General features: G+C 47.0%; 1 protein-coding gene and 1 long non-coding RNA gene across 3 annotated transcripts in view; both read left to right on the top strand.

The window, feature by feature from the left end:
* GMDS (GDP-mannose 4,6-dehydratase) overlaps positions 1 to 24797 on the top strand; it is a 433555-nt gene that overhangs the window by 149808 nt on the left and 258950 nt on the right. The window lies entirely within an intron of this gene.
* LOC133236806 (uncharacterized) lies at positions 76 to 24204 on the top strand. The gene is made up of 2 exons (XR_009733048.1): positions 76 to 23953; positions 24019 to 24204. It is a non-coding gene; the product is annotated as an uncharacterized LOC133236806 (long non-coding RNA).

Here is a 24797-nt window from a genome sequence, read left to right on the forward strand (position 1 = left end):
CTGCTGCTGCTAAGTCGCTTCAGTCTTGTCCGACCCTGTGCGACCCCATAGACGGCGGCCCACTAGGCTCCCCGTCCCTGGGATTCTCTAGGCAAGAACACTGGAGTGGGTTGCCATTTCCTTCTCCAATGCATGAAAGTGAAAAGTGAAAGTGAAGTCACTCAGTCGTGTCCAACTCTGAGCGACCCCATAGACTGCAGCCTACCAGGCTCCTCCATCCATGGGATTTTCCAGGCAAGAGGACTGGAGTGGGGTGCCATTGCCTTCTCTGCCAATGCAGGGTACACAGGTTCAATTCGTGGTTTGGGAAGACTCCACATGCCATGTAGCAACCAAGCCCGTGCACAACTACTGAGTCTTTGCTCTAGAGCTCATGCTCTGCAGCAAGAGGCCCCACAGAGAGAAGCCCAGCCACCACTGCTAGAGAAAACCTGGAAACAAAGACCCCATGCCGCCAGAATTCAGCAACACGTGTTGAGCGCTGTGTTCAGCAGACAGCTGGAGCCCCAGCGGCCCTGCAGACCCCCGTCTGCTCGCCCCTCTCCCAAGCCCAGGACGGGAGGGTATGGGTCAGGGGTGGGACCGACTGTCCGCAGCTCCTGCTTGTGGGCAACGATAGCACTTTAAATGCTGGACGCCTGGTGCTGTGCTCTCTTAGGCCAGGTCTGAGGTGGTGCCGTGCTGCTGCACTGCCAGCTGCTCTCTGCTGAGCCCACCGGGCTCTCCACGCAGCTGAGCCAGTTACAGTCTCGGGATTTGTGTTTTCATTTATTTTGTTGTACTCTTTCAGGGACTGTCTCTCTGATTTTTTTCACCTTTTCTAGAAGGCTTTGCCATCATGAGTTTTGCCTGTATATACACGCGTGTGCACATCTGTGTGTTTGAGCCCATGTCCTTGTAAACAGCGCGAGGCCCTCCTGCAGGCTTGTTACCTTGGAGCCTGGGCCCTGCCGGTGAACGTGCTCCTGTCCACTTCCGCCGCAGTGGCCTCTGCAGCCACCAGTGCCGACGCACGCACCGTTTTACTTTACACATGAGGAGTGAAGGTGGGGTCATGCTGTGCTACTAGCTCGTTTGCTGTGAAGTAAGTCCTTTCTGACGTAGATGAGTCCAGCAGGTCACACAACTGTTTCCTGTCACACAAGCTCTGGGAGTCCCCCCAGTCTCTGCCTTCACACGCTTGTGGACTCTGTCTCTGAACACTGAGCTTATATAGTGCTTCTTACTTCAGAAGGGCTTCAGTCAAATGCATGGTACCCCACAACTCATGCTGACGCTGGTGAGCGTCCCGGCTGGGCCAGCGGCCCCTCTGAGCCCTGATTCGGCGCCCCTGTGAGCAGGCCGTGGGGCCCGCCCTCCTCTGCATTGTGTCTCCTTCTGTAGAGAGATGGTGCAAGAGTCCTCTGCTTGGGTGGGAGGCTGCGCACCTGGGACTGCACCCTGCATGCTCAGGTGCGGCCTTGCTCTCTTCTCAGAGGAGTGTCCCCTGGGGTCGCGTGAGATACAGGCTCCCGGCACTCTGTGTTTAGGTAACGGCCTTGCCCTCCTCTCAGAGGAGTGTCCTCTGGGTTCGCGTGAGATACAGGCTCCCGGCACTCTGTGTTTAGGTAACACCGAGGGCTTCCCTGGTGGCTCAGACAGCAAAGAATCCACCTGCCAATTCAGGAGACTTGGGTTCTATCCCTGGGTCAGGAAGATCCTCTGGAGAGGGCATGGCAACCCACTCCAGTGTTCTTGCCTGGAGAATCCCATGGACAGAGGAGCCTGGTGGGCTACAAGTCCATGGGGTAACAAAGAATCAGACACGACTGAGCAACCAACACTTTCACTTCTTTCACTTTCTGAGACCAGAGGTACTTAGGAAGTGAGACTCTGAATTAATCACGTTCATTACCTTCACATTTTATTTTGTGAATAAGAGTTGGAGAAAGCGTTGGGTGCCTGTGTTTCTGAGCAGCCACTGAGGGATGGTGTTTCTGGGGGGTGTTTGCTTTGGTGCTGGGCTCCCTTCTGGGAGGGCTTTGAGTTAGCAGAGCCTGAGGAGAGGCGTTTTCTTGCAGGACTTAGATTTGGTGTGTCTGCATTCCCTGTGTGAATGGGATGTTGCTCTGCCATTTCAAACCCGAGGCCCCGCTGCCCGCGGGAGGACGCCGGGTCCGGCCTGCTGGAGGCCAGGCTGGAGAAGCGCTGGGGTCCAGCAGACAGGCCTGCATTCTTGCCGCGGCTGCCCGCGGAGTTCGCTTATCAAAGCACTTTATCGCTGGGAGGGGATGTGGGTTAAGCACTGCACTGGGCTCTGGCTCCCTGGCTCCCTGGCTCTCTGTCTGGCTGTCAGCAAACAGCTGCTTCTCAGCAAGCACGCCGTGCCGCCCGCCCGCACAGAGCTGGGGACAAAACCCGCTTTGTGTCCCGTGTGGAGGGTGGGGGGTGGGCTTCGGGGAGAGGGGCGAGTTCCCGCTTTGGGAGGGCGTCTTGGGTGAGCAGGTCTTTCCCTCTTCATTTCAAGGTTCAAGGTTAACTTTAAAAGCAGGCCAACCGCAGGTACACTGTGGCAGAGAGAGCGTGGGACAGAGTCCCTGCGGACGTTCGTGCTGCGTGTGGCAGCGCCTTCTTGGCCACTTTTCCTGCTCCTTCCCCCTACTGCCTTCATTCACTCCTCATCCTCCTGTGGCCATCTCGGGCAACTTGAGAGACAATGTGCCACGTAGCAGCAGGCACATGTGTCAGGAAGCCCAGCCCTGGTGTTTGTAGACCCCAGGGAGCAGCAGAAGCAAATCCCAGGACAGAGTCTCTGTTCAGGACGCGGGGGCTCCCAGCCCGGCCTCATCTGTAGAAGCTGCTCTGTGCGTCGCTGGACAGGGAGGACAGCCACTCAGGTTCCTCCTCCTGGACACAGGGCCGGGTCCAGTCCTCCTGCCCCCGGGATCTCTGCCCCTCCTCGTCAGCTCCCTTCACTGCCCCGTCACCGCTCGTGGAAGCTGCCAGGACACAGCCCCCGTTCCGGGGCCCAGGGTGAGCGCAGCCCTGTGGCGTGTCACGAGACTTGCTGCAGGGGGGCGTTCATTTGAGGCTCTTGGTACTGCAGGAAAACACAGTTCTGACGGATTCACAGGCTGGAAGCGAGGCTGCTGTGCTTTCCTCGTGGACCCTTTGTGAGGCTCCGCCAGGATTTCTGTCTCTCCCCCCGGCACGTCCCCCACACATGGACGAGTTCCGTTCTCAGAGCGCATCCGCAAGTTCAACTCAGGGAGCCTAGGAACCCACGCGCCGCTGGCTGTGTAGGACTGCAATAGGTTTAGAGGACTTCTCACAGAAACGCTGCGTACGAACAAATGTGAAAAAGGAAGGGAGCACGGGGCCTTGAGAACTAGGGTGGCGCAGTGCTGGCAGCCGGGGCTGCCCTAAGTGACCAGGCAGGACGAGCTCCTGACTGAGGAGGGCAGGGGCGCGGGGAACGGTGGAGCTGGAGGGGCGTCCGTCACAGGGACCGGGAGGCGGGCTGCAGCGTCACGCCTGACGCTGATGGACGCACGTTCGCGTCTTTGAAAGTTGGGGCTTGCAGGCTCGGGTGCTGGGGACGCAGTGTGCTTCCTTGTCTCCTCTCTTCACAGCACAGCACGCCTAGCGGGTGCCGCCCGCCCGGCGCGGGCTCCGGGCCTGCGCAGTGCAGGCGCTCGGTTTCGCCCGGTGGGCTGCGGGTGGAGACGCCTCTGCTGGAGCGTGCCGTCCCCGCTCTTGCCCTGTATCCCCCACGTTCAAGTTCTTACCTGCTTCCTGCCTCCGTAAAACAGTTCCAAGTGGAGCGTACGTAGAGTTTATTCTAAATGTTACTTCTGAGAGTGCCTTTCGGACACACGAGGTCGTGTGTCCACACTCGGCTGGGGAGCTCTGCTTCCCGGCCTTCGCAAGGACGTCCAGAGCGCTGGCGGCGCTCCGGCCTTCCCACAGCAGCCTTCTTCACGGTGTGTTTTTCCTACAGAACACTCGTCGTGGGTAAACTGCTTACCCTCGGTATATACTGTATTTGCTTCCTGACGTTTATGGGAAGAAAAGTATCATGAATCAGCATATATAATTCTATTGTTTAAAACTCTGGCGTTTTGCCTGGAGCCCCACTTGTCTGGAGTGGACACACACGCTACTGAGTAGCCGGGAAGTGCTGTGTGCTCAGTTTTTGTGGACAGCAAAGCTGGGCGGTGGGAGCTCTGAGGGTCCCTGAGACACACCTGCCCACGTGGCGTCGCACGGATTTCTCGGCACCAACCGCTGACCAGCCTGGTGCTCTCCCTGGAGCAGTGAAGAGTGATGGTTTGTTTCCAGTTAGCAAACATATTAAGGGATCAATAAACTGGTTTATTCATGCCATGTGAGTTTGTAAAAGACAGCTTGGTAATCTGTGATGCTGGTGTATTTAGATCTTTATCCAGTCAGATCCTAATTTATCAACACCTTGATATCTTAAATACTTTACACAGAAGGGTCATAAATCCTCCTTAAGAGGGCTTTTTTTTACCCTTTAATTAAATCTCCGATTTCCTTCATTGACTCTAAAAGGGAGTGGAGGGATTCCTGATTTTCATTAGGCAAAAAATACAAATATTAAACTAAACTTGGGTGGCAGGAAAGCACTGTCTGTTTCCTGCAGCAGCAGGACAGATGAAGGCTGAGGCCCCCTCGACCACTGGCTGCAGACGCGGACTTACTTGTGGGGAGGGGTTTGGGGAACCTTGTTCCACCCGCTGGCGTTTTCTGTTTCCTTAAGAACGTGACTGTGGTGCTAAGACCAAGAGCCCTGACTGTGGGGGAAGAACAACGGACGATTCCTGGGGAGATGGAGGGAGACACAGGTGCAGGGCTGACTCACTGGGCTAGCCCTGAAGGATGGAGGGCTTCAAGCCTCGGGAGATGAGGAGGAGGGGTGCTCTGATCAGAAGCACCGACTGAGGCAAGCCAGCTGCAGAGGGCAGACCTGCCTGCCGCTGTCCCACAGCCAGGCCTGCCCTCCACGGGATGACCCGGCGGGCCAGCGGGACCAGGCCCTGCGCTGGGTGTGAATTTGGGGCGATGCGATGCTGTGCACATAAAGAATTTTGTTCAGCTGCCGGTTATGGGGAATCCTGGAAAACCGCTTAAATAAGTGTGCTTTTCTCATGAGGCGGGAGGGTTGGAAAGGCCAGACCAGTGATGTCTCTGTCTGTTCCTGGTGCCACCAGGGGTGGGCGGCTCCTCCTGCTCCCCGCAGCGCCCACACACGTCTCCTCTCTCGGTCTCGGGGTGTCTCCTCGCTTGGGCAGGGGTTCCCACATGGCACTTGGAGAACTGCAGCTCTAGGTACCTGGTTGCAGACTGTGGCCCCTGGGCTCAGCACTGAGATAGGAGAGGCTGTCTCCCTCTCCCTGACAGCCTCAGGGAGAGAACCCAGGTGAGCGTGCCGGGCGCTGGGTTCCATCCCCTCGCAGGCCTTGTGGCCATCGGCACGGCTGGCTCCAGGACGGCGCTGTCACCCCAGGAGGCACCCCCACACCTGTTAGGGTCACTGTTCACTCCAAGCCCCTCAAGCCCCTGGCACCTCTCCACGTCGCTTCTGCTCTGGACATTGCAAATAAGTGGATCCTAGAATATGTGCTCTTCTGTAACTGGCAGTTATTGCATTTTTTAAAGGTTGTAAAAGACACACAGAGAATAGACGACAGAGACTGTCTGTGGCCTGTGAAGCTTAAACGATTGACCATCTGACCTTTAACAGAAACGCCTGCCGACCCCTGTTACAGATCAATGTGCATTTCTGATCAGAAATAAGTTTTTAAGCATGAATATCCTGTATACACACCACATGCATTTACGCAAGGACATATATTTATGGATTATATATGCTTAATCCTGTACCACATATTTGTATGTTATAAATCATTCAACTCAAAAATGAAAGATAAATATAAAAGCTAAAATGTTTTTCCTTATCTTTGTGAGCCATTATATATTCCTCTCAAGGGGCACATACTATGTTCAGGATTGGTGGTGCCAAAATATCTATTTCTAAATAGACTGCATTAGAGGCATGCTGGCGTTTGTCAAAAATACACTATCCAGACCTCCCTCCACCTCAGAGCTACTGAAACAGACTCTTTAGTAGTTGAGTCCTGGGACTTCCTGGTGGTCCAGTGGTTAAGAATCTGCCTTGCAATGCAGGGGACGTGGGTTCAATCCCTGGTCAGGAAACTAAGATCCTACATGCTGTGGAACTTAAACTAAGCCCCTGCACCACGAAGAAAGAGCCTGCGTGATGCTACTAAGACCCAGTGCAGCCAGATAATTTTTTTTTTTAAAGAAATTGAACCCAGGACCCTGCATTTTGATAGGAAGCCCCAGTGACTCTGATGGGGTCTGGGTCGGGCGCCACGGCTGTGTGCCTCCAGGCCCCTGGCTCAAGGTGTGGGAAGCCGGCGCAGCAAAGGCCATGGTACGGAGCCTCAGATGCTGCGCTCCTTTAGAAAGTGGGTTTCCAGGGACTTTTATGTCATGAGAGCAGCCTTTTAAGTTTCCTCTTAGGAATCAAACGTTGCCACTTGCCCCTCGGGGTGCGCCATAAGAGACTTCAGGAGAGGGGACGGGGAGCAACCTCGGACCGGTGATGCAGCGAAGAATTTGTCCACACCTGACGGGTTCCAACGTGCGTGTTTCCAGAACGTCCGTAACGGTTTCCTTGGACACAAATAATGAGACTGTCCTTCCCGCCTCCCAGCAAACAGCCTGGTGATTTTTGAGGGAAGTAGATACTGCTCTCATTTATTGATTCAGGAGCAGAATAAAGAGATGCTGTGGGACCTTCTCACGGAGCTCTTTCACTATCAACTGCATGAGGGCGCGTCCGGCTCCTGTCAGCAGTGGTTCTCCACTGATGAGTGAGTCCGCGACTCAGTGAGTGTGCAGTTATTACTCCTCTGATCTTGTGGTCTGGCTCAAGTGACAAGTGAAGAAAATAATCAATTTAAAATAATCCAGGAAATGAAACGGCCAGAATTCTGAGGGCCTCAGTCTATCCTTTCCTGTGTGACTCAGCTGATTATGAGAGTTAATATGCTCTTCCCTTTGAATAAATGCCAGTAACATAGTTTACCCACATGTAAGATGAATTTTAATTTTACTTTCATTTTTGTGGCTTTTAATTCAAAAATGTTAAAAATGAGATTTGAAAAACCCCAAATTGTTAAAATTTTTTCTTAGCACCTTCTTCTTCTTGGTAGAGTGAGTATATGCTGCTGCTGCTGCTGCTGCTGCTACTAAGTCGCTTCAGTTGTGTCCGACCCTGTGCGACCCCATAGACTGCAGCCCACCAGGCTCCCCTGTCCCTGGGATTCTCCAGGCAAGAACACTGGAGTGGGTTGCCATTTCCTTCTCCAATGCATGAAAGTGAAAAGTGAAAGTGAAGTCGTTCAGTCATGTCGGACTCTTAGGGACCCCATGGGCTGCAGCCCACCAGGCTCCTCCATCCGTGGAATTTTCCAGGCAAGAGTACTGGAGTGGGGTGCCATTGCCTTCTCCAAGAGTGAGTATATAGCAGATCACTAAGAGGAAGTGCTCCGTATATGTCAGGATGAGTTGTATTCCAAATGCTGACAGATATTTCTACTGTGACCTTGTGGAAGACATTGCAACTAGCGGTGGATTAGCAGTTTTACAATAATGAGTGGAGATCTTACTACTAATGATGCTGATGATTAAACCAGACTCCTTGTGAACAAGTCACTGCTTTTCTTGTTTGCATGTGTGTATATATGTGTGTGTGTGTGTGTGTGTATTTATAAAATACATAGATATATATATATACATATACTTTGGTGTGCTCCCTAAGGGCAAGGATCATCGTTCTCTGGTATATGCCTAGAACCTACTAATGTCTACCTTCAGTAAGAATTTAGTGAATGAATGGACTCCAGAACTTATTTTGAAGAGGATTTTCAGAAATACGGACACGTGTGATGATATGTACAGTATGCCAAGAGAAAATAAATTCGGTATTGCTAAGGAAGAAACTGAGACGGTGGGAAAAAAGCGAAGGATGACAGTCCTGAGGATGAGATCAGAGTGCAGCTCACAGATGGGGCCTTCTGCGGACGCCCGGCGAAGGCTGTGCATTCGACACTGGGATGCCCAGCTGCACAGGATTGTGTATCAGGAGGATAAAAGGCTATGTAGATTTACTGTCTCTGTGGGCATCCTTGACCTGGCTGCTTGCCTGTCAGAGGCTTGACGTTGATCACAGAGCAACCTAGGGATAGATGTGTGTGTGCAGGGCCGGCCCGGCCCTGCCCCCAGAGACGTGGCTCACAGCATGTATGTGTCTTCCAGATGATGGACGGGGGCAGCAGATCCACAGACGGAGGACGGCAGAGTGTCCCCTTTTGCTGGGATTTTATTCCACCCTTTGATCATTGAGAGATTCCCACGTCTGTCCTGGCTCCTTGTGGATCTTTGTGTGTGCACCTTCAATAATAAGTTCTGATTGTAAGATTGCATGCTTTCAATGTACTCGAGTTCAGGAGAAAGGAGGCTGTGAGAAAAGTGGCTATTTATTTTTTTCATAAAGCATATTACTAAAATATTACATGTATTTGCAAACTGGATCAAGATCATCCCCATGGAAAAGAAATGCAAAAAAGCAAAATGGCTGTCTGAGGAGGCCTTACAAATAGCTGTGAAAAGAAGAGAAACGAAAAGCAAAGGAGAAAAGGAAAGATTAAACATCTGAATGCAGAGTTCCAAAGAATAGCAAGGAGAGATAAGAAAGCCTTCCTCAGCGATCAATGCAAAGAAATAGAGGAAAACAACAGAATGGGAAAGACTAGAGATCTCTTCAAGAAAATTAGAGATACCAAGGGAACATTTCATGCAAAGATGGGCTCGATAAAGGACAGAAATGGTATGGACCTAACAGAAGTAGAAGATATTAAGAAGAGGTGGCGAGAATACACAGAAGAACTGTACAAAAAAGATCTTCACGACCCAGATAATCACGATGGTGTGATCACTGATCTAGAGCCAGACATCCTGGAATGTGAAGTCAAGTGGGCCTTAGAAAGCATCACTATGAACAAAGCTAGTGGAGGTGATGGAATTCCAGTTGAGCTATTTCAAATCCTGGAAGATGATGCTGTGAAAGTGTTGCACTCAATATGCCAGCAAATCTGGAAAACTCAGCAGTGGCCACAGGACTGGAAAAGGTCAATTCTCATTTCAGTCCCAAAGAAAGGCAATGCCAAAGAATGCTCAAACTACTGCACAATTGCACTCATCTCACACACTAGTAAAATAATGCTCAAACTACCGCACAATTGCACTCATCTCACACACTAGTAAAATAATGCTCAAACTACCGCACAATTGCACTCATCTCACACACTAGTAAAATAATGCTCAAAATTCTCCAAGCCAGCCTTCAGCAATACGTGAACCGTGAACTTCCAGATGTTCAAGCCGGTTTTAGAAAAGGCAGAGGAACCAGAGATCAAATTGCCAACATCTGCTGGATCATGGAAAAAGGAAGAGAGTTTCAGAAAAACATCTGTTTCTGCTTTATTGACTATGCCAAAGCCTTTGACTGTGTGGATCACAATAAACTGTGGGAAATTCTGAAAGAGATGGGAATACCAGACCACCTGACCTGCCTCTTAAGAAACCTATATGTAGGTCAGGAAGCAACAGTTGGAACTGGACATGGAACAACAGACTGGTTCCAAATAGGAAAAGGAGTACGTCAAGGCTGTATATTGTCACCCTGCTTATTGAACTTATATGCAGAGTACATCATGAGAAATGCTGGGCTGGAAGAAGCACAAGCTAGAATCAAGATTGCCGGGAGAAATATCAATAACCTCAGATATGCAGATGACACCACCGTTATGGCAGAAAGTGAAGAGGAACTAAAAAGCCTCTTGATGAAAGTGAAAGAGGAGAGTGAAAAAGTTGGTTTAAAGCTCAACATTCAGAAAACGAAGATCATGGCATCTGGTCCCCTCACTTCATGGGAAATAGATGGGGAAACAGTGGAAACAGTGTCAGACTTTATTTTTTGAAGCTCCAAAATCACTGCAGATGGTGATTGCAGCCATGAAATTAAAAGACGCTTACTCCTTGAAAGGACAGTTATAACCAACCTAGATAGCATATTCAAAAGCAGAGACGTTACTTTGCCAACAAAGGTCCGTCTAGTCAAGGCTATGGTTTTTCCTGTGGTTATGTATGGGTGTGAGAGTTGGACTATGAAGAAAGCTGAGTGCCAAAGAATTGATGCTTTTGAACTGTGGTGTTGGAGAAGACTCTTGAGAGTCCCTTGGACTGCAAGGAGATCCAACCAGTCCATCCTAAAGGAGATCAGTCCTGGGTGTTCATTGGAAGGACTGATGCTGAAGCTGAAACTCCAGTACTTTGGCCACCTCATGCGAAGAGTTGACTCATTGGAAAAGACCCTGATGCTGGGAGGGATTGGGGACAAGAGGAGAAGGGGTCAACAGAGGATGAGATGGCTGGATGGCATCACCGACTTGATGGACATGAGTTTGAGTGAACTTCGGGAGTTGGTAATGGACAGGGAGGCCTGGCGTGCTGCAATTCATGGGGTCGCAAAGAGTTGGACACGACTGAGAGACTGAACTGAGCTGAACTGACAGCTATATCTTGATATCTCCCAAATACATAACTAGGTTTCTCTACTTTTATGTCAGAAGAGAAGCTTTAGTGTTTAAGGAAGGTGCCCGTCTTTTCCGGGTGTCTCCTCCTCAGCCCCCCGACCCCCAGGCTGGCCCAGTTTAACAGACCCTGGACACGCCGGCCCGGTTTTCACAGCTGGGCTTTGCTGTCTCCCCAGAGGTCTTCAAGAGTCTTCTTCATCTTCTTCTTATTCTTCAAGAGTCTCACCTGCCTTGTTCTCAGTGAGAGTGTCCCTGATCACACAGGTATGCATACATGCATACACATAGGTCAGACACACATGTGTACACATGTATACACACATACACGGTCATGTGCATTGCACGTGCACACTCATACATATACACACGCCTCTGCACATGCACACATACATGCGTACACACACACACACTCTCCCCATCTTTCCCTCTCTTTTCCACAGCACTGGCCACAGACTTGCACGCTATCTGTGAGTATCTTGCCAGGCGTCTCTCCGGCGCATCCTGGTCTGTCTGCTCACTGCTGGACCTTCCGAGCCGACAGTGCGTGAACACAGACCAGGTTGTATTTGTTGGATGAATGAATTTCCGACTTCTTCAGAGAAATGGGTCAGCACTGGGCCTGGTTGCATTTCTGTGTGGAGGCTGTTGTCTGAGGCAGAGTAGCAGGAAGTGCGAAGAGGTCTCCAGGCCGTTGCTTCTCAAGGAGCTTGTGAGAAATAGGGGTCTTGGGTGCTCCTGCAACCCCTGAACTTGACCCATGGCAGTCTGAGAAGCCCTCATGGGTTGACCGCAGCCTCACCTGACCCACCTGAGTTACTACGGGACAGGCCCACCCCGTGGGCATCTGTGATCTGGTAGGGAATAAGGTGGTCATTTTTACGTGTGAGAGAACTGACACGTTCACAGCTGATTTTGTTTGTAGTAAAGGAGTTGGGGAGCAGGCTTGCTGTGTGTCTGTACTGAGTCCTGGGGATGAGACTCACGTCCCCGGCTCGTCACGCCTCAGGGGCCTGTGGGCTGCACCGCCCCGCCTCCAGGCCGTCTGCTGCCCTGCCGTGTGCCCACGCTCAGTGAGGCACTTGCAGCCGCTTTGCTGTGCTTGTCCACTGCACACGGCCTTGTTTGGAACCAACAAGTATTTTGGCAAGTGCGCTACTTTTAAAAAACATCTATTACTTTCTTCACCAGAAAGTAATAGTTCCCAGGGAACTGTTACAACGAGTTTTAAAATTTCTTCTCTGCACACATGTCCTCTATCCCTGGAGAGCAGGGGAGCCTCTGAGACTCATTGCGGTCAAGTCTGCTGCACAAACTCTGCTTGCCGCAGATCCTCGGGGGAATCTTAGATAAGAAAACATTTTGTATTCATTTTATGTATGGAACCAGGTCCATGTAAAATAAAAATTGGGATAACATTTGAAATTGTGCTTCCTCTCTCTGCAGATTCTCAGATGCTGAAATAAAAAACACCAAATTAAAGTTTGCCTTACTCATGTTTTTACTGACTTTCCAACCTCACAAATTTGATGCAGGTGTTCAAATGTACCAACCCTCAAAATATTTCAAGAAATTGTGGATATATGGATATTCTTGTTCACCCTCTATTTTGAAAAAATCTTTTTAAAAAGTCCAGACCAAAGGCACAAGCCCTTCTGGAGGAGTACCCACGGGGACTGGGAGCCATGGCTGGCGGTGCAGGAGATGCTATGGGCAGGGGGCTCCGGAGGGGGCACTCTTTCCTCCTCCACGGCCTGTCCACTGTCCATACTGACCTGAAACGCTCATTATCTCATGGGGAGAAACAGCCCAGCAGATAAAATGTATGTCATCTGTTTGACAGCAGAGGTTTGCTCAGGACCAGATTAACATCCCGAAGGATCTCAGAGCTGGAAAACAATATTTCATGGTGCCTCTTCCACACTCTGATATGTAGTTCCACATGACACAAGATTTAAATTCATGTGGGTTCTTTGAAATATTTTGATGTCAAGATGCTAGGAAACTTCATTGAGGATGAGCTTTTTCTCCTTTGGGATGACATGTGGGAACTCCAAGCGTGTTCTCAGGCAGCCTGCTCTGTGAGCCCGCGGTGGGTCGGGCCTGCCCCCAACAGAGGACGCTCAGGAACGTTCACGGTGGGAGTGATGCCCACACAGGCCTGAGAGGGGACACGTGCTTCCTGCCACTGACGTCCTCCGCTGCCCTCGCCCGCTGACGCTGAGCTGGACCGTCGGTGCAGTTCTTAACCTGGTCCTCCTTCGTCATCAGGACAGTTCTTGGAAGCCCCAGTACCCTGGACCAGTTGTAATGGGTTTTTGCTGGGTGGGTAATTCATCCGCTTTCGCACGCCCGATAGTGAGAAAGAAGATGAGGGGTCAGAGGCAGGGCAAGCTGACAATTGGATCATCATCAGCTGAGTCATTAAGTAGGATTGTAAATTTTTTTTATTGTAGTTGGAAAATATCTGATTAGGGTGTGTGAGAGACAGAAAGGGTGGAGGGGAGACAGAGGCAGAGAATGGAAGAAGCCCAGAAGTGATGTCCAAACATAAATCGGTATTTGTTATGATATCATTTGGATTTATTTTGTCTTGAAGGAAGTCAAACTTTAACATAATGCTTTGCATTCCTTAAAAACATACAATTCAACATATATTTTTTAAGTTATGGTAAAGGTCTTAAGACATCTCTGCCTCCTCATGCCCCTAATTAAAAAAAAAAAAAGTCACACGGCAGAGCCATCTACCTTGTATAATTATCCTTATAAACTTCCAAGGAACGCTTCTCTCCCACAATGTCACTGGCGTTGATCCTGGCATACAGTCATCACACCAGTAATTACAGGTCTTCAAAGGAGTTCAGTCGTCAGTATTTACTAGCCTTCATTATGAACACATAAATCACTTCATAAAATGGCGAGGGGACACTTGACTTGTCATTCTGTTTACGTTAGGCATTCTCTGCAGGCGATCCACATGAAAGCTAAGGCAGGCCGGGCTCTTTTTGTAGACGGTCCTTATCGTTAATAGAAAGCAGCCTGTGTGCATCCTGCAGACCCATTTCCTTATTTAAAGTGGGCATCCTTCCTTCACTGAGAGGTGCTTCCTCTTTATTACAGGACTGAAGACCGAGCCTTTGTCAACCCTTAAAGGCACATCCCTTCCAAATGACCTTTTGTCCTGAGCAGCTAAGATGTATTGTTTAGTCCACTCAGAATTACACGGGGTGTCCTAGGAGTATTTGTTTTGGTTAATTAAATTTGGAAATGTGTCATTTTTTCCTATTATAAAGCAGAAATGAAAGTCCAGCCAATTGATTTTGGAGTTCTGGGAGATGAGATAATTTCAGAGGGTTTAAAAATATGTACACCTTTTCTCGACTGAGAGAAACATGAAACACATTTAACTTCAATTAAATTATCTGTGTTTCTTCCCACCCATCAGGGTGTTTATATGCATGCCATGCTGAGCGCACATATCCTTACTAGGTACACTAAACAGAATGAGGCTCTGCTTGAATGGAAGTGCTTTTTACTCTTAAATGTTAAGGGACGCTGAACTAAGGAGCCACATCAGAGCTTATCAGACGGGTCAGAAGCCGTTTTATACATGAGACCTCATCACACCCTTTCATAGTTGCTCTTTTCAAGGCTGTTCTTCTGCCGAGAATTTTTTGTTTTTCTTTAACTAGTCAAAGTTATTTTAAACCTTTGTTCAATGAACTATAAACGCTAGAATTTTTTTTTCAGTCTTAACACCAGAAGAGGACTGTTCCGTGGCAATATGTTTATTAATAGTAACAGTATAGAGAGCCGATTTGATTATGCAGACAACTTCCTAAAGTTTTCACTTTTCATTTATGATTTATTTGTAATAAAAGGACTTTCCCCAAACTTTATGAGACACAAATTTACGACCTCTTGTCTTAGTCTGTGTTTTGACATGCCATTTGCCTTTTCTTCTGGTAACTACGATGTCATTTGCTGTCCTCTGATACTATGAATTTGTTTCTGGAAGAATCCTGTCTCTCGTTTGCTATTCCACCTCTATTTCTGCATATCTGGTATATCCAAGTAAAAGTCATCTTTCTGAATCTCACACTCTAAGGAAAAATCACCTAAGCCCCTTCCTGAGCAAACCGCAAGGCAAAGGAAAGGGAACAGGGGTCGCCCTGGGTGTCAAGGTCTGCCTGCTCCTGTCCCCATGGGGTCGCCTCTGTGTCCCCCCACGTGACCTGGGAGGTCACACACCACAGCCACCCACTTCAGCTGTGAGGTGCCAGGTCAGAACCTCCCGCTTTACAAGGACCAAAGGGCCCGCCCGCCCCTTCCCGGAGCCACTGTAGGCTGAGTGCGCGTCCCACACCACCAGTCCCTGGCTTCAGCTCCCGGGTTACCGTGACCATTTTGCTTGTATGCACATTAGTACGTATTTCATAGGTTCTGGGGGTTTTGTTGTAGTTTTTAGTCTGCTTTTCTTTAACCTTATTGTTGTCTTATTTCTTATATGATCTGTATCCTTTGGAAAGATATTTTTGACTCATTTCCTGTTTCTTGATAACATCTCAGAGTTAGTACAAAGCTCTTCCATAGGCAACACGCGGTAAACTAATGGAGCTGCAACGTTGATTTTATAAGGTGGTGACCTTGGATTTCCTGTGTGCCAGGATCCCAGTGGCCTGGGAGCTATGTCATCCATGGCCTCATCCACCCCCGTGGGGCTCTGTGAGCTCCCCCTGCAGGGTACCCGTGGGCACCACCAAAACCAGCGCTGGTGAAGAATTCCTGGAGACGCTGAGAGTCATCGAGCGGTTTCAGTGTTGTCACTGAAATTAAACTGCTGAGAATGCGTGTATCGCACAAAGGGCAGCACTAACTGTCTTTCACAACAAGGTTGCACCTGAGGTGGTTATGATGGTGATTTCGAACAGCAGCTTCTCGTTTGCCAAGAAAAATGATCTTACTATTAAATCTAATTTTTATGTTTTATGTATAAATTGCAGAGGTCTTTTCAGTACAACTTTGTGTTTGTAAAGTCCTACTTGCTTATGGCCCTACTTGCCACATCCTTAAACCCAGTGTGTTTGCATCAGGGCTGGACAGGCCGTGCCTGGGGCTGACAGGGCGACACACCGAGCCCGCGGCTGTGGAGTGAAGGTGTGTGCGTGGGAGCCCCGATGGAGCCTCCTGACTCTGAGTTTAGAGAAGCTGGGCAGCTTTCTGCATCCGGACATAAAGAAAGCCACACGGCCAGAAAGCCCAGGGGCTCTATGGCCCGGGACCAGGTGGTTACCCTTTGACCCCTTCTGCCTATGGAGCAGTTTTTACTTAACAGACAAATGCAGCTTCTTGAACTACAGTGATTGTTCTGAGGGTTGAACTGCTAAGTTAAAGATACAATACAAACCTCGAGCATTTGAGCAAAAGGTGCTAAGCAACCTTAAAATTAATTTAAAGAGTTATTTTGTTGTGTTGAAAAATCTCTAAGGGCCCTCTAGCAGTTTAAAACCTTTTTTTTTTTTTTTTAACCTTTTTTTTCTTAAGCTAACACCACGAGTGAGGGAGACTGATCTCTTCCCATGTGACCTGTGAATCTTCTTCACAGAGCTAGCTAACCAACTGTTCAGTCAGCTGTGAATCTTCTTCACAGAGCTGGCTAACCAACTGTTCAGTCAGCTATGAATCGTCTTCACAGAGCTGGTTAAGCAACTATTCAGTCAGCTGTGAATCTTCTTCACAGAGCTGGTTAACCAACTGTTCGGTCAATGTGAATCTTTTTCACAGAGCTGGTTAACCAACTGTTCAGTCAACGTGAATCTCCTTCACAGAGCTGGTTAACCAACTGTTCAGTCAACGTGAATCTTCTTCACAGAGCTGGTTAACCAAGTGTTTAGTCAACTGTGAATCTTCCTCACAGAGCTGGTTAACCAACTGTTCAGTCAACGTGAATCTTCTTCACAGAGCTGGTTAACCAACTGTTCGGTCAACATGAATCTTCTTCACAGAGCTGGTTAACCAACTATTTGGTCAGCTGTGAATCTTCTTCACAGAGCTGGTTAAGCAACTATTCAGTCAGCTGTGAATCTTCTTCACAGAGCTGATTAACCAACTGTTCAGTCAATGTGAATCTTCTTCACAGAGCTGGTTAACCAACTCTTCAGTCAGCTGTGAATGTTCACAGAGCTGGCTAACCAACTGTTCAGTCAGCTGTGAATCTTCTTCACAGAGCTGGTTAACCAACTGTTTGGTTAGTTGTGAACCTTCCTCACAGACCTAGCTAACTAATTTCTCAGTCAAGCCCAATTCCTGCACAGGTCCCTTGGGATTCAGAAAGAACTTGAACTTCTTTTTTTCCCCCAAATCTTACTTCAAGCTTGAAACGTGTTCAGATCGCCAGAGCTGCTGGCTATGTGGGAACATCGTTATTCATTCACTTATAGACCAAGAGATTAAGGTATGAGGTGGAAAGTAGGGGTTTTTGAGCTGGTATAATCTTTATTCATACAGTATGTGGGTTGAATTTACTTGGCTAATTCTTATTATGAATGTATCAAGTTAATAAATTTCTTGATTTGAAATTTTTCAAGTTCAAAAAGAAAGAAATTCTCACGTGTATGTGTGTGGTCATGTGCACACGCACACACTGAGTCTAAGTCTTTATTCAGTAGGTTCAAAGCTCATCTTATCCTGGCCATTTAGTCAGTACTCATTAAATGCGTATCAGTCACACAGATACACTCACACACACCTCATTAGGTTGAGAGAACTAATTGTTTAAGTTTTGCATTCTTTCAGTATCTTTTTCTGTTAGACCTTAATTTATGGATTTCCCAACACGTGGATACATGTTAAATAAATTAGAAACAAGTTAGATTTGTTGTCAAAGTCAAAATTTTAAAAATCAACTTTAGTGTCATCTACTTTCTTTGGCTACGTTGTTCTTTTTCTTCTATATAATCTCAAGTTCGTTTATTTTAATTTTTTTTCCTGAATGATTGCATTGAATTTGATAGTATTCCCACAAAGTATTAAAATCCCTATCATTGTGGATTTATTTGTCTTTCCTTGTTTATGGTTATCATATCTTTTGGGGTGCATGGTTTTACCAATATGTAGTATGCTCATTATTGTTAATATTTTAAATCAAAAAAAAGAATTCATATTACTGAATCAACTTTCTTTTTACAAGTACTTGCCTGGGATTTCTTTTTCTAATATTTATTGTTACGGCTGATATGTAGATGCTTATTTCTATCTCAGTGTGCGCTTTCTACTTTCTCTTTGCCACTCTTTTTTCTTCCTTGTTGCCTTTGGTTACTTTGATATTTTTTTGTAATTTCTTTTTCCTCAGCTACCAGTTCAGAAGTTAAACTTTTAATTTGTATACTGTCAACTTGTATTGTTTTTGCTGCTGTGCTTAATTTCAACACACATATTTTATAAACTCTAAATCTGATTTATAGTTCTCACTGCCTCAGAACACTAGTCCATTTGCTGCTTCCCAGGGCCGTGGACTGCTGTCCAGATATTTTAATCCTGTCTGCATGTCTTTCCAGTAATCGTTACCGTTATTCTGTTGTTTTCCATATACTTCATAATTTTTAGATTTATCTGTGTGTTTTACAGTTACTTTGCTCCCTCCTGCTTCCTCCATCCTGCTCCTGCTTTTTCGTTTAAGTTTCTTCTTGTTTCAGTGGATCCCTCAGTGGTGTTTCAGTGCAGGTGTGTGGGTTACAAACACGCTGCCTTCGCCTGAAAAGATTTTGATTTTGCCCAAGTTCCTGAGCGGTGGCCTGGCTCGCTCTTGAGTGCTTCTGTGCGCCGCTCCACTGTCCGTCGCTGCCTCTTGTTGCTCTGTCACCAGCTCTGTGCAGCCTGCTCAGGGCTTTCCTCAGGCCCACCGTTCTTGCTCTGTGTCTTTACTTCAGCCTGCTCAGGGCTTTCCTCAGGCTCACCGTTCTTGCTCTGTGCCTTTACTTCTTTCATCTGCTTGACTGTTTCAGATGTGCTTAGTTTAGAGGCTTTCACATCCCCTTATTTTTCGTTCTGGGGGTGAGGACTCTCCTGGGTGTGCACCCCTGCTCTCTGTGGGGTGTCTGTGGGCCCTGGGTGTGGGCGGCTCCCTGCAGAGGGGCATCACGTCTGTGCGGTCCCGTCTCAGGTTCCCAGCGCCAGCCAAGTTCTTTGAAATCTGAAAACTGTGGCACAGAACAGTTTGTCCGTATAGCAGATAGTACTAGGAAGGGACAGATGTCCTATCCTTTTGCAGCTTGTCACCACCCTAACTGATGACACATTTATGAATTTCAAGTCTATGTGAATAGGACAGGAGAGGCTTTATGCTAAAATCCAGGTTAAAATGAGTGTCACTTGATAGCATAAGTACATATGGAAGTGGTTGCCACTGTTCTGAATGTTAGTGTGATTTACATGTAAGTTTGAGTATAGTTTTCAGTATAATTTAAGATGAAATTCAAATTGGCTATTTGAAAAATGCCTGGAACGCCTCTGGGAATACAGTTTGCCTGCCAGTCACCTAGATTCCAGGACTTGCCTCAATATTAACTGACATGGTTTGCTAAGTAGGCCCAGGATCTGCATATTTAAGGAAATCAATTATACAAGTCAACTAATGAATACTTTTTAAAATCTTAATTATGTCTTGAGAACACCTAGTTTCTTAAAAGTTTCTTAAAGTACATGAATATTTTTATTCTTCTTCAGAAGGAAAGCTGATCAGACTTTTAGGGGGGTTTTCTTAGCGTGTTCTAAAGATTTGCCTGGAATGCTCCAATTGACTGATTTCCAAATAACTTACATATATATAAAGCAAAACCTTATTTTTTAGGAATGTTGTCTCCTGTATAGTTAAACGTACAGTGAAGTTCAGAAACACACGTTTCAGCCTGAGTGCCTTGTGCACCTGTGGTGTATACATAACACACACATTGTGTTCTCAGAGGCTCAGGGCCGTCCTGTGTTAAATGTGGTGATTTTCATTTTTGTAATCTGCATAATTACCAGCAGACTTAACAGGCCATTTCACTTGTGATTTCTTCCCTCCTTTTAAAGTTTGAATTTTAAGAATGATGGAATCTCTGTGATATTTTGAATCATGTGTAGCATCACCATGTTCTCTTTACCTCATGGATCTCACAGTTGTAAAGAGAAACCAGGAAGCAGCTGCAGAACCACCCGCTGGTTTTCAGAACACACGTTGTTGCCGCCCGGGGGCCAGGAGCCTCTCTCCTGTGCACGAGTGGAGCGTGTGCTCACTCAGCCTTCACACCGCGAAGCTCTGCCTCCTTACTCTGGCCCATCTCTTTGCTCTGCTCTTCTTCAGTGCCCCTGTGAAATTAAAAATATTTTTTGCTCCACTCTGGTTTCTTTAGACCCTGTGCGTGCTCAGTCACTTGAGTTGTGTCCGACTCTTAGCGACCCCATGGACTGCAGCCCGCCAGGCTCCTCTGTCCATGGGACTCTCCAGGCAAGAACACTGGAGTGGGCTGCCATGCCCTCCAGGGGGTCTTCCCAACCCAAGGATGGAACCCGCGTCTTTTATGTCTCCTGCTTCTGCCGGCACGTTCTTTACCACTCACGCCACCTAGGAAGGCCCTTTAGACTGTGTTTTCTGTCCATTTGGCGCTGCCCCTTCCTGGTTTTGGTATAACTCACATGTCTGCACTTTTCTATACTCTGCTGCCTTGCTTGGGGTAGGGAGCCTGTCAATCCCAAAACAGAGAAGAAATTCAGGTTACAGTGGAAAGCATTCCCTCATCCTCAAGTCCAGCTCTCGTCACCCTTTGGCCTCCTAGGACTATAGCAAGGTCACCTGACGTCCAGGGCCGCCACGTTAGCGTCGTGAAGATGTTGAGAGACTGGCTGTGTGTTAGTGCGACTCTACCATTTCACAGCCTGGGAGTCAAGGCAGTACAGCTGAGGAAGCCTGGCTGCTTGCCACCCTCCCGGCGGGGGGCTGTGTGCCTCTCACCATGTGGGCTGTGTGTGGTGCCACGGTGGGAGCTGTTGCCATGCACGTGTGGGGTGGGAGCCTGTTTGGAACGTGGTCCCAGTGGGGGTGACAGCTAGGTTCTGCCACCCCAAGATGCTGGTGTGCGTGCCGTCTCACAGCCGGGACCAGGGCTTAGGAGTCAGAGTGGAGATGAGATCTGGTGACGTCGATATATTGCTCGTTATATTTTTGGCTCTTTTTCTCTGTTTATATCTTTAAGTCTGTATGTACTGTTTCTAGACACTGAATCCTTGAGTTTTGCGCTCAGCCTTTCTCTCTCTTGGTTGTTAAGGAGAAGGCACCGTGGTCTTTGTCAGCTAACTTAGTATTTTAATGGTCCTAAGACCTCTGTAGCCAGCATCTCGACTTTGTTCATGACTGGTATTTAAGATGAGGCAGTGTGTCCATTCTTTCCCCTATATTTTGGGTCTTGAGTTGAAGAGGGTCAGCATTTGGGTCCTTGGAGTGTCTGGTTATAAATAGACTGGACAAGAACAAGGGGGCCACCGCTTCGGTGATGGCCCTTTCCAAATACTTAAAAGCAAAAGATTCATCAAGTAAAATCGCCAGAAGCAGAAGCCTGCCAGGCTGTAGAATGTGATCCTCCTGATCAGAGCGCGCCAGCAGGATGTGGGTTCCTGCTCTGCACCCGATTAAAGGCGGGCGCGCGGCTCGGCTGCGGGAGGAAGCCCAGGGCACGAGGAGGAGGGGCTTTCACGAAACCTTCTCCATTTGTTTAATTTTTCCAGATATGCATAACAGAGAGGCACAGTTTCAAGCTTTGCATTTTTCAGTAACATTCCATCTCTGATTTAAGGAAAACGAATCTACGTGTGATTTAAGCAAAATGTCTTCCTACGCGAGTTAGACGTGTCATTTTCAGGCAGTTCTGTTATCCTAGGTTTGCAAGCATCCTCTTCAGGCATTTGTTGCAGCTATTAAAACAGCCACTCTTCTTCACTTATAGTCAATGATTCCTCCCTATTGAGTTTCAGTTTTTATTGTTTCCCATTAAAGGGTTCTCTGATGATTTCGATTTTTTAAAAAAATATATACATCTGAGTTCATTGTTGTATTTTCTCATGATTATTAAGGCATTGCAAAATGTTGTCTGTAGTTATTTTAATATTTTTATGAAGTTAAGCTAAAACTCTTGCTTCTCTAAAAATAAATTTTTAGAAAATTGGAAACATTCCACCGACCTAACTTAAACTGTAGAACTGAGAAATTGTTAAAAATTAAGATTTTTGTACTAGAGTCTAAGCCTTGCTGTTGAGCGCCCTGTCTTTTCTCTCTGGTGTTCCTCCCACCAGCAGTGGGAGGGAACTCAGTCCTTTCCCTCTCCGCCAGCACTTGGCGGTGTCGGTGTAGACTTGGTCATTCTAAGAGACCTGCAGGCGTATCCGCTTGTTCCATTTGCGTCTCTGTAATAACACACTGTGTGCAGCATCTTTTCACGTGCCTGCTTGCTGTCTGTGCGTCTTCGTGGTGACGGGTGAGTGCTGGAGTCTAAATCTTCTGTGTTTATTTGCCGCATGTGTTCTTGGCCTTATCTTTCTTTCTTTGTGTTGAGTTGGGTATTTTAAAGTTTTAGAAAATCAAATCTTCATTGTATTTGTCTATACGTCTTTGTTTAAATTCTTAGTGAGTGCTTTAGTGCGTTTTTCATACGCGCTTTTGTCTCATCTCTCTCTACCTGTACTTGGTGAGGGTGGTGGTTTAGTTGACTAAGTCGTGTCCAACTCTTGAGATCCATCCCATGGACTGTAGCCCACCCGGCTCTTCTGTCCATGGGATTTCCCAGGCAAGAACACTGGAGTGGGTTGCCATTTCCTCCTCCAGGGGAACTTCCAGACCCAGGGACTGAAACTACATCTCCTGTTTGGCAGGCAGATTCTTTACCACTGAGCCCCTGGAAGCTCCACCTGTCCTTGTACACGGTATTAGACCACTTCCCATATAACGCAAGGAGCTGACAGCAGTATACTTCCGTTTTCTCATCCTGGTCTTTGTGCTGCAGTTATTTTCATAGATTTTCTTCTCATGCATCTTTTAAATCTTACAATCTATTGTTATTTTTGGTTTAAACAACTTCAAAGGAGTTTTTAAAAGAGTATTTTTGGCAGGTTCCTGGGAAGATCAGGAAGTACTCCTTGGTCTAAGATTCATTCAAAATCGAATGTATTTTGGCCTTTTTTCTGATAATGGCGTATAGATGTGGCTTGAGGAAATGGTAAGCTAAGTTAGGTTCTATCCCGGTATCTATAGGATGCGCTTCTGTTTTTGCCCGGCAGTGTAGAATACTAGCATCTGAGCCGTACATCCACATGCTCGGGTGAGCTGTCAGCTACTGAGCTCAGGGAGGGAGCAGGGGAGCTGTGTCGGGAGCAGGGGAGCTGTCTCAGCAGCAGGGGAGCTGTGTGGGGCTGGCAGAGGGGGCTGGCAGAGGCGGCCTGGGCGAGTTCAAGCCCACCCTGTGACGTATGGACCCCATAGGCATTGAAGAGGGACCCTGTCATAAACAAGAAGTATGGATGTAAATAGTTAGAAATTAAGCTGTACTTTAATTTTTTAAATCAAGAATGAATAGGAGAAATAAGAAGAATCTTCTGTATTCAATAAAAATGATGTTGAAAATAGTTTTCTTCTGAGATTTAGTGCCAGGAAAATGTTTCTGTGTGATAAAAAACTGGTGTACACTCTCTTCAAACAATGAGAAAAGATGATACGGTTTCCCGCATAGTTAGTGCCTCTTATTTCCACAGCAGTTTTAGATGTAAACAAGATTAGAATTACAAATGTTGGAGTTTGTATTTCAGAAGTAACGGGGTAGAAATTATAATTTTAAAAATATTCTGAAATTAATTATAAAATGAAGCCATAGCACACAGTCGTCGTAAAACATGCTGCTCTGCATTTAAGTGCTGATGTTTCATTTATGGACGACCAGAAAAGATTTGTGTAACCAAATACACAAGACATGAGAATATGCCCATTGGCATAGCCAGATTCACTGCTTTCCTGAGAATCCTACAGTCATTGGAACATATTTTTCTCCTAAAATGTCATCAACTTAACTCTGAAAAGCTAGAGGATGTTTTCAATGGTGCAGATGGCTTTAAACTCCAAAAACCAAGAAATGAGAAGTTTAGACCCTTTTTTGGGAAAACCTAGTAAATTTGAGAACATAGTGAGTAAACAGAGCCCTGAGCTATATAGTCTCACACTCAAGAGAAAGTGAGTGAGAGAAGGGGCAGTGGCAAGAGGGCATTCGTTAACCTGAATCTCACATTCAAGAGAAAGTGAGTGAGAGAAGGGGAGTGGCAAGAGGACATTTGTTAACCTGAGAGGCACATTCCTCACAGAACTTTTCATTATAAGTAACCAGGAAGATAACATTCCCCAGAGGTTCATGTGCTTCGAATTGTGTCATTTTTTTTTTTTCCAATTAGAGGGCAGTTCCTGGTGCATTATAAAGGCATCATTTGCTTTTACCTCAGTTTTCCTTAGGTGAGCTTTTTATTCCCCACAAACAAATAAAAAGGACTCTACCTCAAGGATGATTTGAGGGGCCCTGAGGCCCCAAATTTCATTCCTTGAAGCTGTCAAAGGATAAGTGACTCACCAATCACAAATTGCTCAGATCAATCTGGGTTTTTTTAAAGCCTCTTGTTAGTTTCTATTCTGTTTTAAAGAGTACAAAGACTGCTCTGTGTAAAACTCTCTTTTCTGTCACTTTTTCTCAACCTCAAGGAAGAATTATAAGACAGGAAATTATATCACAGCAGATCGGTGTTCCCCTTTTAGGAAGAACTTACACTCAGGGTATTACTCAAACCATTTCTACACTCAAGGGCAAAATATCTGCAGTGCACCCTGGGAGTTGTGCCCCTCACTGCTTTGAACACTGTGATTGAAAACTTTATGCACTTTGGATACATGTAAATGAATTTAAAGGTCAAATTGATGTAAAGTAATTTTGTGATGATTGATTTATTTGGGGGAAAAGTTAAGTACTTCACTAGCTTTTTAGTTACAGAATGGAAAAGGTGGTGAAAAATTACTGGTGGGCAGACAGGGTAGAATGATGTTGAAAAGTG

This window comes from Bos javanicus, chromosome 23, assembly GCF_032452875.1.
Source record: "Bos javanicus breed banteng chromosome 23, ARS-OSU_banteng_1.0, whole genome shotgun sequence".
In the NCBI taxonomy this organism is placed as follows: domain Eukaryota; kingdom Metazoa; phylum Chordata; class Mammalia; order Artiodactyla; family Bovidae; genus Bos; species Bos javanicus.